Source organism: Miscanthus floridulus, chromosome 6 (genome assembly GCF_019320115.1).
Source record: "Miscanthus floridulus cultivar M001 chromosome 6, ASM1932011v1, whole genome shotgun sequence".
Lineage (NCBI taxonomy): Eukaryota > Viridiplantae > Streptophyta > Magnoliopsida > Poales > Poaceae > Miscanthus > Miscanthus floridulus.
The window spans coordinates 25,274,582-25,287,448 of record NC_089585.1 but is presented as its reverse complement, the minus strand read 5'-3'; the positions used below and the strand labels follow the sequence as shown (position 1 = coordinate 25,287,448).

At 43.6% G+C, this 12,867-nt stretch overlaps 1 pseudogene; it reads right to left on the bottom strand.

Annotated features, from left to right (window-relative positions):
• Nucleotides 1–8,588: 8,588 nt before the first annotated feature.
• Nucleotides 8,589–10,466, bottom strand: LOC136457895 (polyphenol oxidase I, chloroplastic-like; annotated as a pseudogene).
• Between the last annotated feature and the right edge of the window lie 2,401 nt (nucleotides 10,467–12,867).

Below are 12,867 nucleotides of genomic sequence, written 5' to 3'. Positions count from 1 at the left end.
CCACAACTAGCAGAGCAGACTCAGGAGGGAGTGCAGTCCGAGGAGATAGAGCCAGCACCTTAGCCACAGTTACGTCGCTCTAGTCGTACTCGAACCTAGGTGACACCTCGGACAGAGACACAGTGGAGGGGTTCTCATCCATCACCTAGACCATAGGGTCTGCCTCCAGTGACACTTGGATTTGAGCACCGCCACGGCCAAGCAGGTGTAGCAGCTTAGGTTTGTTCAGTTTGAGGAGTGGTTTCTATCGAGGCGGGATGGGCGTGCATCAGAGGGCTTCTACACACCACTGTAGGAGGATTTTTATCATGCATATCTTAATAGTGGGGCTATATTCAGATCATAGAGGGTGTGCAACATTGAGTCCATTATAGCAGCAGTTGGAGAGCATATTCGCCCTTACCTATCTTACTTGCTAGGGCTAACAGACTTACTCAAACGGACAGGCTTATATGTTTCATCTTGGGTATGTGAGTTCTATGCTACACTTTGGATTGACCCGCAACACAGATTTATACATTTTGCTTTCAGAGGCAGCGACTATAGGCTGATGAGCTTTAGGGTCAGAGAGATACTTAGGCTTTAGGAGCAGCCCATCCAGCTACATGAGGTGTGATATGGACAGACAGTGCCTCCCAAATGCCCTCATGGTGGTCTTGTACCCCCTACAGATCTAGTCCGCCATTGCTTCATAGAGCCTTTCGGCGAGGGGTCAAGCAGGACTCCCAGTGATCTCACTCCTATAACTAGAGTGCTTGATGATATCATGAGGAGGATACTGCTTCCGAGGATGGGATATCATGAGGGATTGACTTGCATTTAGCTGTGGCTTCTAAACTCTCTGATGTAGCATATTGTATTTAACATTTAGGATATTCTTCTATCAGAGATGGAGGATACTATTGCAGAGGGGTTCAGAGGTCACCGACAGTTGCCCTATGCCCACTGGATTACTTTTCTGATACACAGGGCAGTTACTGTGAGGCCACCTAAGATGCTGGCAGAGTATAGTGGTGCTACTACAGAGTTCCCTGCATACAACATGACTTAGATGCTCCGCCACAGTGCAGGGAGGACACCCAGTCAGCCGTGCCATCGTCTAGAGGTGCCAGAGACTGCAACCTAGTAGGATGAGACCATCAGGGGTATAGCAGCTATAGGGGAGGAGGAGCTTGATGCTCAATAGGAGGGGATAGTCGAGAGCGACCCAAGTGACAGCTCAGATGATGACTACTAGGCTATCCCTCAGATGCATCCACGACGACATGACCATGAGGCTGGTAGCTCTAGTTCAACTTCACTTGCACCATAGACATACCCCGCTCTACTTGCTATCCTTGAGCGGATGAGGTAGGATCAGGCTCGCTAGGCCTAGGAGACCGCTGCTACTTTTGCATAGTTTCATACTAGGCAGGATGAGTTCCAGCGGCAGCAGCAGCAGGCCATGCATTAGCAGTAGCTCCTCATGTAGCAACAGCTTCTCAGATTTATATAGCATGTTGTGATAGCTATTGGGGCTCCACCGCCACAGCCTTCACCCTAGATCGGCCAGCCTACCACCACTTCTATGACTCCACCTATATAGCCCAGTGGGCTTCAGAGTCAGAGATAGACTGCAACTCAGTTTGCTTCACCTATAGAGCAAGTGTCCCAGTGGTTTGCCTCTCTAGTGCTAGCCCCACAGTTCACACCTTTTTAGACGGGCTTCACACCGGCTCAGACTTCCTCACTACAAGTGCCAGATATTATAGTTTCCAGGAGCATTAGTGCTACCTTCAGTGAGTTAACAGGGCAGCCTACTCCGCCATATCTTCATGTTCCAGGTCCTTCCATAATTGCACCTATTACCGGGACTATAGAGACGCTCCCTTCTTTAGTTGCATCATCAGAGCCGCCTGCTACAGTCATACCTGCAGAGTCTTAGGCCACACCAATCCCTAATCCGACCCAGACCGCTTCAGCATCGCTTCCAGCTACAAAGGATCAGACAGCTCAGAGCTCAGGATCAGATGATGATGGCACACAGTTCTAGCTCGCTTCTCATACCTCAGCGCCCGACTCATCCACTATAGCCCCACCATCCGACCCTTAGGTTTTGGTGTTTGACGCCAAAGGGGGAGTGGGATCAAGTATGTTAGACTTAGGGGGAGCGACTTATCTAGGGGGAGTTTAGCTTATCTATTATATTTGGTTTTTATGTGTGATAAACTATTATGCATTCGTGTGTTTACTTTCATGCATCAAACTATATTTATGCGATAGTGATATCTACGTGATCGTGATATTTGACATATGTGCTCTCTACTTTGAATTATTTATATGTCATACACTTGTGTTTATGCTCATTTGCTTTGCTTCCGTGTTTTACTCCGATGCAAATGAGCTTTATTACTTGTACTCATGTTTATTTCATATCTTTGGAGTACATTATGTTGTCTTGGGTCATATAAGTTTGTCTAACTCTTTTGTTCTTATAGTCAAAAGTTTATATAAACCAAGCATGTTAAAAATCTCATCTCTTTCACATACTCGAGGTGGTATTGTCATCAATCATCAAAAAAGGAGAGATTGAAAGCATCTAGGCCCCTAGTTGGGTTTCGGTGATTAATGACAATACGTGATTACTGTGACTAACGTGTGTTTTGTAGATGCAATTAAGTTAGGTCACGGTAATGGCAATTGATTGGGCAATCATGGTTGTCATGCCCCTACGATGGAAATTGTTTCGGTTTTCAAAGGATGGACAACAAGGTTAAGGATGGACTAGTTCTAAGTGTCGTTTGGAGTTGGAGAGAGACACTTAGAGTAGTTTAGGACTTTGTTTTTCCTTTGGTCATACTATTAAGGGGGTATGGATAGGTAGCTTGACCTAGGTGAGTCTAGTGGGTTAGGTATGGTGCACACTTGCTAAATCTAGCACTAGGTAGCTCCTAAAAAGCCCTTAGATCAATTAGAGCAAACTTCATTAACATATGATTGCGAGTTGGAAGTGAATAGAGGGTCAAATGTTAACCGGACGCTGGTTTCGGTGTGACTGGACGCTGGCTTAGAGTTTGGTCAGTTCATTTGATTAAGGTGAAGTCGTCTGGTGTGACCGAACGCTGAGAGGTGAGTGATCGGATGCTGGGTCCCAGCGTCCGGTCGACTCCAGTAAGGTTCTAGAGAGGGAAAATCGTGACCGGCACAACTTAAACATTGGGAGTCGGGGAGAACTGACCGGAGCATCCGGTCACCCCGTAGAGGCACATTCGTGTGAGGGGATACTTTTGCTCATTCCAATAGCTGTGAAACACCCTTGAGAGTGCCAAGAAGAGCAAGGTCCTAGTGAGGTGATTGAGATTTGAGAATCCAAAAGTGAGACCTCATTAGTGAAAGCAAGAGTAGCAAAGTGTGCATGCACCCTTCTCATTAGGCTTGTCGTGGTCAAGTGAGAGTTCGTGCTTGTTACTCTTGGTGATCGCCATCACCTAGATGGCTTGGTGGAGATTAGAAGCTTGGTGATCATCCTGCGGAGCTTGTGGATGACCCAACTCAAGTTGTGAGCGGTTGTGGGTGATTCACCGTGATGGAGTGTCAAAAAATCAACCCGTAGAGAGCACTTGATCCTTGCGTGGATCAAGGAGGAGCTACACCCTTGCACGGGTACTCCAACGAGGACTAGTGGGGAGTAGCGACTCTCCGATACCTCGGCAAAACATCGCCGTGTTCCTCCTTCTCTCTTTACTTTGAGCATTTACTTTGAGCAATTCAATTTTTGTCTTGATATTTATAGAATTGCCATGCTAGAGTAGGATTAAAACTTAGGTTGCAAGTCTTTTTATGCGGTAGAATATTAGAAACACTTTCTAGGCACAAGAGGTGAAGTTGGGCTAACCGTAGGGCTTAATTATTGCAAAAAAATTTAGAATTAGCCCAATTCACCCTCCTCCCTCTTTAGCATCTTGATCCTTTCAATATTACTACAAAACGTGGAACCATTGGATTGCTCTCGAAGCTTTCTGGTATTGAATATATCGAATACCATATATGCAGTGCAGCAACCCCATGTATGTATTTTTGAGAGTTTAGCTACTTAATAATTGTAATTGATATAGTCTCTTTTATTTTTAAATCCAAATTTACCAATATCTTATTAATCATATGTGATGTACATATAATTTTTTCATATATTATTCCTCGGTGAACGCGGTGACTCCTTTTACACTGTTATAAATAGATAGATTTTAATCCTGAATTTAGCTATATCTTATTTTTATGTTAGTACAAAATGTCCCATTATTGGATATATTTTAGACTTCCAAGTATAGTGTACATATGGGATACGGTGTTTGTAGTATGGTAAGCCATGCATAGCATGAAAAATTTGCTATTTCATAAATATATAATTTATATAATCTTCATATCTTTTAATTTTAAATTTAGCAAGATATATAGTATGTTTCATAATCTTTAATTCCAAAGTTTGGTGTATCTTAATCTAATTATTAGGACTAGTCTCTAATTCATCACATATTCCTCCAATTAGAACTATAATATCTAACTACAAAGCACAAAAATATTTGGTCGTAAATATATCATAACTTTAATTTTAGTATTATCCATATGTTGGTACATTTAAATACCAAGTTTTGTGTTTTAATATGTTTTGGTTAGATCTGCACTAACTCATATAAGCATGTGGTATGAGTTCGGGTCAGACAGGATAATAAACCAATTATGACTAATCTCTAGTTCATCGCATATTCCTCCAATTAGAACTCTAATATCTAATTACAAAGATAGAAATATTTGGTCATAACTTTAATTTTTACAATATCCATATGTTGGTACAGTTGAATACAAGTTTTGTGACTTCCATTGATGATCCATTAAAAAACTCTAATTCTAATCTTTCATCAAGTCAACTATCTATCCACACATCAAAAACTGAGTCTTTCCACCCATGATTATAATGGGAGCTCTCTCGATTTTTCACGTGGTAGCTATCATGAGGATTGCACTGCATAGAGATAACTTTATTTAGACCAAAATTGACAACAAATACATTAATATATCTTAGATTAGTTGCAGAAAACGGAATCTAAAAAATTGGCTCGACCCAGATCAAGACTGACGACGACAAAAATGGATAATATAAGAGCCAACAGACGACAGAAAAAGGTAAAAAATCACTAACGGGGAAAAAATATAAAAAAATTGGAACGGAACAAATTGGCAACAAGAACTAAAGACAGAGAAATCAAAACAGACTAAGATTGAAGGGACTAAAGAAAACTATGGAAGGATATTTTTTCTTTTTAACATTATATATAGAAAATAAAAATAACCAAATTTTGCTATATCTTATTGATCCTATTTGGTGTGGACTTTTCGGTAAGATTTCAACAGTTGGATCTTCATAGAATCTGACGGTTCGTACTCTTTTTTTTATTAATCTCATAAATTTTAGACCCTCTTGGCGTAGACAATTCTGTTGTATTAATATAAGGGGCCGTCTGGATCCTTTTATTTGCAGGAATTAAAATCTATTTAATAAATTAGGCTATTTTGCTTGGAATTTGACATTCCACCACTTTTCAAAGTCCACATATAAGTCTATCTCAAATCCATAGGGTGGGAGATAAAAATTAATTCTATAAATCACCATTCTATTTTTCTACTATAACACGCCCTTCAAACTCGCTCACCTACAGGTAGAAATGCAATACATATGTATCTCTCTCGTATAGGCAATAATAGTATACATATATAATCCGTATGCAATCATATTAGCTTAATTATTATGTATCTAAATTATGATTATTAATAGAAGATGATACTAAATTATTGTGACACATGGGCCTATAGCTAGGCAGGCGAGCTGTCGAAAACGACAACACTGCTGCGGCGGGGCTATAGCTATGTAAAGATTGAATGTGCATCACTGTTGTGCTTGGATCGTCATAGCACTCTTTGAGGTCTTCAGGTAAATAAATCTCTCTACCACTCATTCCCTAGTAAAACCTTTTCTTCCATGTATTTGCTTTATAATTCTTTTATTTGAACGCTTTTCCAAATTGCAAAAAATAGAGACCATCATAAACATCTCAGCTCCATAGACTCTACCGAAGTCAAAACTGTATTTATTATGAAGTAAAATTTGCGGTATCATTATTCGAGAGGAAAAAAAATTTGCGGTATCATTTTCATTATCCATACTGGCCATCTTGCTAGCTATGTAGCTACTATCTGCACGTCGTTACTATCCTGAATATTGAAGAACCAAAGAACAAGTTCTTATCTGTATTCTCATGTTACTATTTCTCAGCATGATCCAATTTTTCAACTCGGTAAAATTCATGAAAACATATCCGCTGCTCGAGATATTTCCTTTGATTTTATTCTCAGCCATTATTCCAGTATTAGCAAAATTCAATCAGTTTTAATATCAATATATGTAGTGATATTTATATTACCTCTCTTCATTACATATATGTTATTCATATTCATGTGTTCTGGTCAATTCCCATCGCTCACTGCAATCTGATTGGCTCGCTGAGTTGTTCATTTCTCGCTACCGTTGTTATGTTGCTCGATGGACTGTTGAAAGAAGACGTGATAATTATCCCCGGTGGCTTCGATAGGATAGGTTGTGGAGTTGTATAAAATATCAGCTAGCAAACTCTTGATTTGCATGGCCGTGAGTTACTTGTGTTGTAGTCATACGTGAAGATAGCTTGTTGTAACAAACTCACGGCAGAGCTTTCTTGGTTTGGTAGCATCTGTACTCACATCTATTTGTATGGTCACGCGAGGGGCTCTTCCTCGATGTAATTAACACGTACCTGTCGGACTACTCAAGATAGAGAGCCGACGTTCCGCTCACATTCCAAGCGCCTCTGATCAATTCACATGGTCATCAGAGCCTTTTCTTCCCAAGAATAGATTGCATCTCGAAAACCATTCACCATGGACAGCTCGTTCATCATCGTCCAACGCCATGAATCCGCTCGGACAACAAGGGTTCTGTTACAACAGGCCGGATTGGAAGAGATTTTTAGAGTATGATGAAAGTGCAAAACGACATCTTTCATATTGAGATGGTTTGATCTTATGCCATTACGAAAGCAATTTTTTTTTGCGAGGACATTACGAAAGCAATTTGTAATAAGATCTAATAAAAGTTAGAAAAAGTTGGACCTCTCAGTTTTGACTAGTTGTGCAGTTGTTCATGTGCCAAAATCGGTCTAGGCCAGTTTGAAAAGTGGCTTGGTCTGGTTTGGAACAAGGCTTGGGCAGGCTTTCGCAGCCTCAGCCCAGCAGCAGCTCAAAACAACCTGGGCCAATTTGAGAAGTGTCTTGGGCTAGTTTTCTCAGCCTTCTTTGCCTAATTTAAAAAGTTTAAATTTGGAACGACCATGGGTTGCAACAATTATATTTTGTAATGATAGGTTTTAGTAAGGAGCTACTTTAAATTATCTATCATAATGGTCGTGTTGGATATATCACTTATATGCAAGTTTAGGAGGATGATTTGAAATTATCTTTCATAATGATAGAGGTGGGTAGTTTAGGTGCGAATTTAGAGAATTATTTTTATTTTATATATTTTTCATAATGGTAGATGTGAGTAATATTTTAGAAAATAGAATATATCCAATAGCCATTGTTGATAATTAATTAAAGGTCAGGTGTTTTTTATTACTGTGAGAATTTTGAGGATATCTTTGCCTAGCATATTTTGCAAAAATACTTTTTTTGTGGGGCTCAGTGATGGAATTCCCCCACCTTTTTTTGTATTAATGCTTAGAATAAAAAGAGTACAGAATGCACGAGTTGTGCTTACAACGAGCTTGCAAAGCCCAAAACCGAAAAAGAAAGAAAACTAAAGCAGACTCTCTAACCATAATCTTAAGGCGCCTGCAAGGCTGGGTTTGGCCTTGATGCAAACCAGGCCAATTTCATTCTTGAAGCTTTCTTTCCAACTGATAAAAGAACAGGGGATGGCATCGAAGTTGAGTCGGTTCCTTGAGGTCCAGATGGTCCAACATGCAGTGATAAGAATTTCTCTGGAGAAGCTTCTCCCAAAATCACTTCTTGCTTGTAACACCATATCCAAGCAGGGCAGTTCAAAGTTCCCGCGTATACCAACAAAGTTCCAGCAGGCAGTACTAAATGGGCATTCAAAAAATAGATGCATATACATGTCTCCTCAACACCAGAACTACAAATAGCACAATTGCAAAAATAATTAACTTAGAGCTTCCTTTGGTGTCTCGAATTAGTAATGCTATTAGATTGATTAATATTGTGCACTTCCCTCCTTTTGTTCGTTGCTGTAAATCTTTGGTTTTTCTAGTTTCGTATATTTAAGATTTACAAATGTGGCTACTCAATCCTTCCTTTGGGAAAATAATAGTGTTTTGACCGTTAGATGGGATCATTTACTTTTACGCAGTGATGATCTGACGAGATATTGCCCAGGTGAGTGAAAATTTGACAGTTTTATTTGATATTTTCCAGACATATATATGGACGTTCCGAGGAATTGTTCATAAATCATCATAACGCTGACGATGCAGCACAAGCACCTCGTGTGTGCTGTAATCTCACTCTGTCATGTACACTATTTTCAGGCCTCCGATCCTGACCCTCCCCTCCACAGGCACCAGCATCACCGTCACGCTGTCGTCTCCCTCTGCGCCCAGGTCCTGCAGGAGTTCGTTCAGCGCCACCCTCATGCTGGTCTGTACAGCCACCTCGCCGCCGCCGCCGGGGTGCTTCAGGGACACGAAGCTTCCAGCCATCTCCCGCCCGCCCGGCCCGACCTTCTCGTGATCCACTGCGTTCATGTACACGTCGAACTTGACGAAGTCCGCGCTGTAAGCCTCGATGCCCTCGACTACCAGCACCTCTTCCTCCTGCTGGCTTCGTGGCTTTCCCTGCCGCCTCACCTGTGCAGTCACCGCCGCGTCGAGCCAAACCGGGAAGCGGACGGACACAGACTTCAGCCGGTGAAGGGCCCTGTTCCGCGAGGGGTGATGGGCGGCCGCGCCTTGAGCCACGGCATGTCGACCTCCGCGTACGTGTACCTCAGCCTCCCCATGTCGAGCATGTCACGGACGGTAACTCGCACGAGCCGGGCGTCCTCGTCGTAGAACAGGAACGACGAGTCGAGCCAGTCCGGGTCCGTGAAGTCCGCGTGGCGCGGCCGGTTGCCGGAGTCGTCGTCGAGGTCGAGGTCGAGCTCGAGCCAGACCTTCCACAGGCGATCGGAGTTTGCGTGGTGCAGGTAGAAGATGGGGTCGCGGGCAGCAGAGTAGTAAGTGCCCATGTTTTCGTGGTTCGGTTGCGAGATGTCGCCCGTCCATACGTGCAAGGTGTTGTGCGGGCGCTGCTCCACCGTGCCCGCGCCGGGCTTCTGCCGGTCGCCGGCGCGGTAGGGCTGCCCGTGGAAGAGGGACGGCAGCGGCGCGTTGGTGATCATCTGAATCATGTTATGCAGATCATCACACGTGTTAGGAAGTAGGAACACTCCCAAAACTAGATGGTACGGAGATCATCTAAATCATGCATGCTATGCAGATCATGTATGTAGAGAAGACAAAGAGGTATATATAGCAAGCTATTAATCCTCGATCGACCTGTTTGTACATGGTACGGAGGTTGAGCTGGATCTGCTGCTCATCGGTGTAATTCTTGTCCGCGTGCGAGTAATCAAGATCGACAACCCTCGGTGGCGCGTGCCTCGGGTTCCGAATCGGGTCATAGAGCGGGGACGCCTCGTCGGCGAACGCCGGGGGTATCCGCATCCCCTCCGGCACGTCCCAGCTCCAGAACGGCACGGCGAACCCGGGGTCGCCGAGGAGCTTCGCCGCCACGCGCTCGAAGAAGTAGACGTAGGCGCGGTGGAAGGGGAAGAAGAGCCACGAGAAGTGGATCTGCACGGGCAGCTCCGGCCACCCCGCCTGCCGGTACGCGCCGGTGCAGTAGGCGCAGTGGATCCTGGACTGCTGGTAGAAGCTGCGCGGGTCCGACTCCGGCAGCGCCTTCATCAGCGCCACCGCGCGCTCGTACTTGGCCATGTCCTCGGCCGCGCTGGCGTCGTGCGCGGGCCGCCTCCTTCGAAGCGGCTCGGCCGGGTCTGGGAACGTGAAGTTGGTGATACGAGTGTCAGATGCCGGCGTCTGCGGGCAGCACTGGAAGGGTGGGAGCGCGTGTGGTGGGAGCTTGGAGTCGCCGCACGACAGTACGTCGGTGACTATGGGCCTGCCGCCACCGCCGGGCTCGTTGGCGTCGTCGCCTTGGGACAGCCGGGCCTCGGAGCCGTCTTTGGGGCAGTAGATGAGGAGAGGATTGAGGCCGGTAGCGGCGAGGATGGTTCTTGACAGGATGTAGGTGCATGGCCTTGTGATGATGACCGTGTAGGCGAGGGCGCAGCAGAGGAGGATGCCTAATGCGAGACGAGTGCCGTTGCTTCCCGCCATGACCGACCGTGGGAGCTAAGTGTCGCTTCGTGCCTAGTAGCCTTCAATCACGAACGTAGATGAAGTTTTGAATTTTGAAGCCGCCCGGAACGTATTGTATACAGAGGAAACAAGGCACATCATGCGTCGACCATGGCAGTCTTATTCGACGAATAGGAACTGAAGCCGCTTGATGGACGGCATGATTGTAATCAGGCTGCTCTAACTGAGTTGATGTGAAGCTGAATATATATTAAAAATTATTAACACACATAATTAGTATATATTAATGTCGACTCCCTCCTCGTCTCGTTTTCTCATAAGTCAAACACGGTTAACTTTAACTAAATATATATTAAAAATTATTAACATACATAATTAGTATTATTAGATAAATCATTGAATATGTTTTAATAATAAACTTATTTGAAGATATAAATGTTGTTAATATTTTTACAAATCTAATCAAACATAAGAAAATTTGACCAGCGTGAGTCTTATAGCGAGACTTTATGAAACGGAGGAGTACGAATCAGTTAGTGGAGGTTCCAATTAAAAAAAATTCTCAAATACGCAAAAGGTTTGTGCATCTTTGTATTAAGATCCAGAAAGAGTTTCGATTACAACGACGCGCCGCCGGGGCTGCGCACTAGGCCGAGGTAGAGTATATGAATCGAGTGCCCCTCCCCTAGCCGAGAATTCACCATGCCTATTACTCAGGAATTAAACTACCTAGGCTCGTCGCCCCTGCTAGCATCATGTCGGGCTCCTAATTTAGGGTCCTCTGTGCATCATGTATTAGTCCCTGGATCAGTAGCTGATATACACAATTCGAACAAGATTGATATAAAAAACCATACTTTTATTGCAAATGGGAAAAACATATTACATAGTTCGGGTTACATAGCTTGAGCCATTGGCCTTATATCGTATATCAGAGTTCTAAGACAATAGTCCTATGTCAACGTGGCTCCATTCTTACAGCCAACTTGAAGTGCGGACGAAACCCTACACTTATTCCTTAGGCGTGTTCCTATATCCCAATCGTCGTAGTCCTAGCGTAGCTCCTTCGTGTAGCCAAACAATTCCATCTTTTGGGTATACTCCGAGTGTCCTATCCTTGCGTTGCTCCAATAGTTCTTCTGGGTTTGTGCTCCAGTAGCTTTACTCCTAAAAACATAGAATGGAGGGGGGGGGGTTGAGTACATAAAGTACTCAACAGGCCCTAAACTTTGGGCGGAGTGGAGGTGGAAGGGGAACGCTATATGTGGAGGGGGTTAAAGTGGTGGAGGTGGTTAAGGTAAAAGTGGTAGAGTGAAGTAATTATAATTATTGGTTGGACTCTGGCAGAGTATTACCATTCTCACCAGTTTCCGAGGTTAATTATAGTTTACCACATTAGTAAAATACATCTTACCAGATTATCACAGTTGTAGAAGTCTAATCATAGTTGCTCTCATCCCAGCATCTACCCATTCCAAGGACGTGGCTATTCGAATAGATTCAATAAACTCTGCAGAGGTGTACAAATTTCCCCACAAGATAGACACAGTCCGACACCATCGTCATGGCTTAGACAGGTCTAACGAGATCCCATACCCGATGTATGCGACCTTAGATGTCCATATAACTCTACCGTGACTTCTCATGGGTTGGAAAACACACTAAACTCGGGAGGATATACCAAATCGTCCCGTCTCATAATCTCGGATGATACCGCATCATCCCATCATATAATCTCGGACTATACCAAATCATCCCAATATAATAGTGCCGATGATACCAAATCATTAATAATATGGGCTCAAACATGGCCAAACATACAATAACATGGGCTCGAACACGGCAAAAAATCGAAGGGCTTAACGTGGAGGGTCACATAGCAACCACGCCAACCGGGCCATAGAGATCACATAGCATCTGTGCCGGCTCCTGATATTCCACTGCCAACACCGGCCTCCTAGCAGAAATTATACTTCTATCTAACGAGGTGTGAGATCAAGTCTACCCATATAGACATGTGGTTGTACGTAATATCTCACTAGGCGAGAGGGACTACGAACTGGTCCTTATGTGACCGAGGCGAGTATCTCCCACAGGAACCCTCTCCAGGCGCTCCTGCCAAGGTAATTTATCTCCATAAATTACCCCCACTCACCCCCTGTCGAGGTTTAGTCCAGTTTTATCAGTTTTAAGTTCCATAGTTATTAACCTCAGGTTCATAGCTCATATCAAGGTAACCATTACCTCATCATAATATCATAGTCAAACTTATATCATATCAAGTTAATTATCAATGTTCACATTATCATAACCAAACTCATGAACCATTATAATTCCATTAATTCATAAAAGAGAATTTAAGTATTATAAGTTAAGTTTATTAATTGGTGGGGATAGAGTATGGTGGGTTTATGGTGGA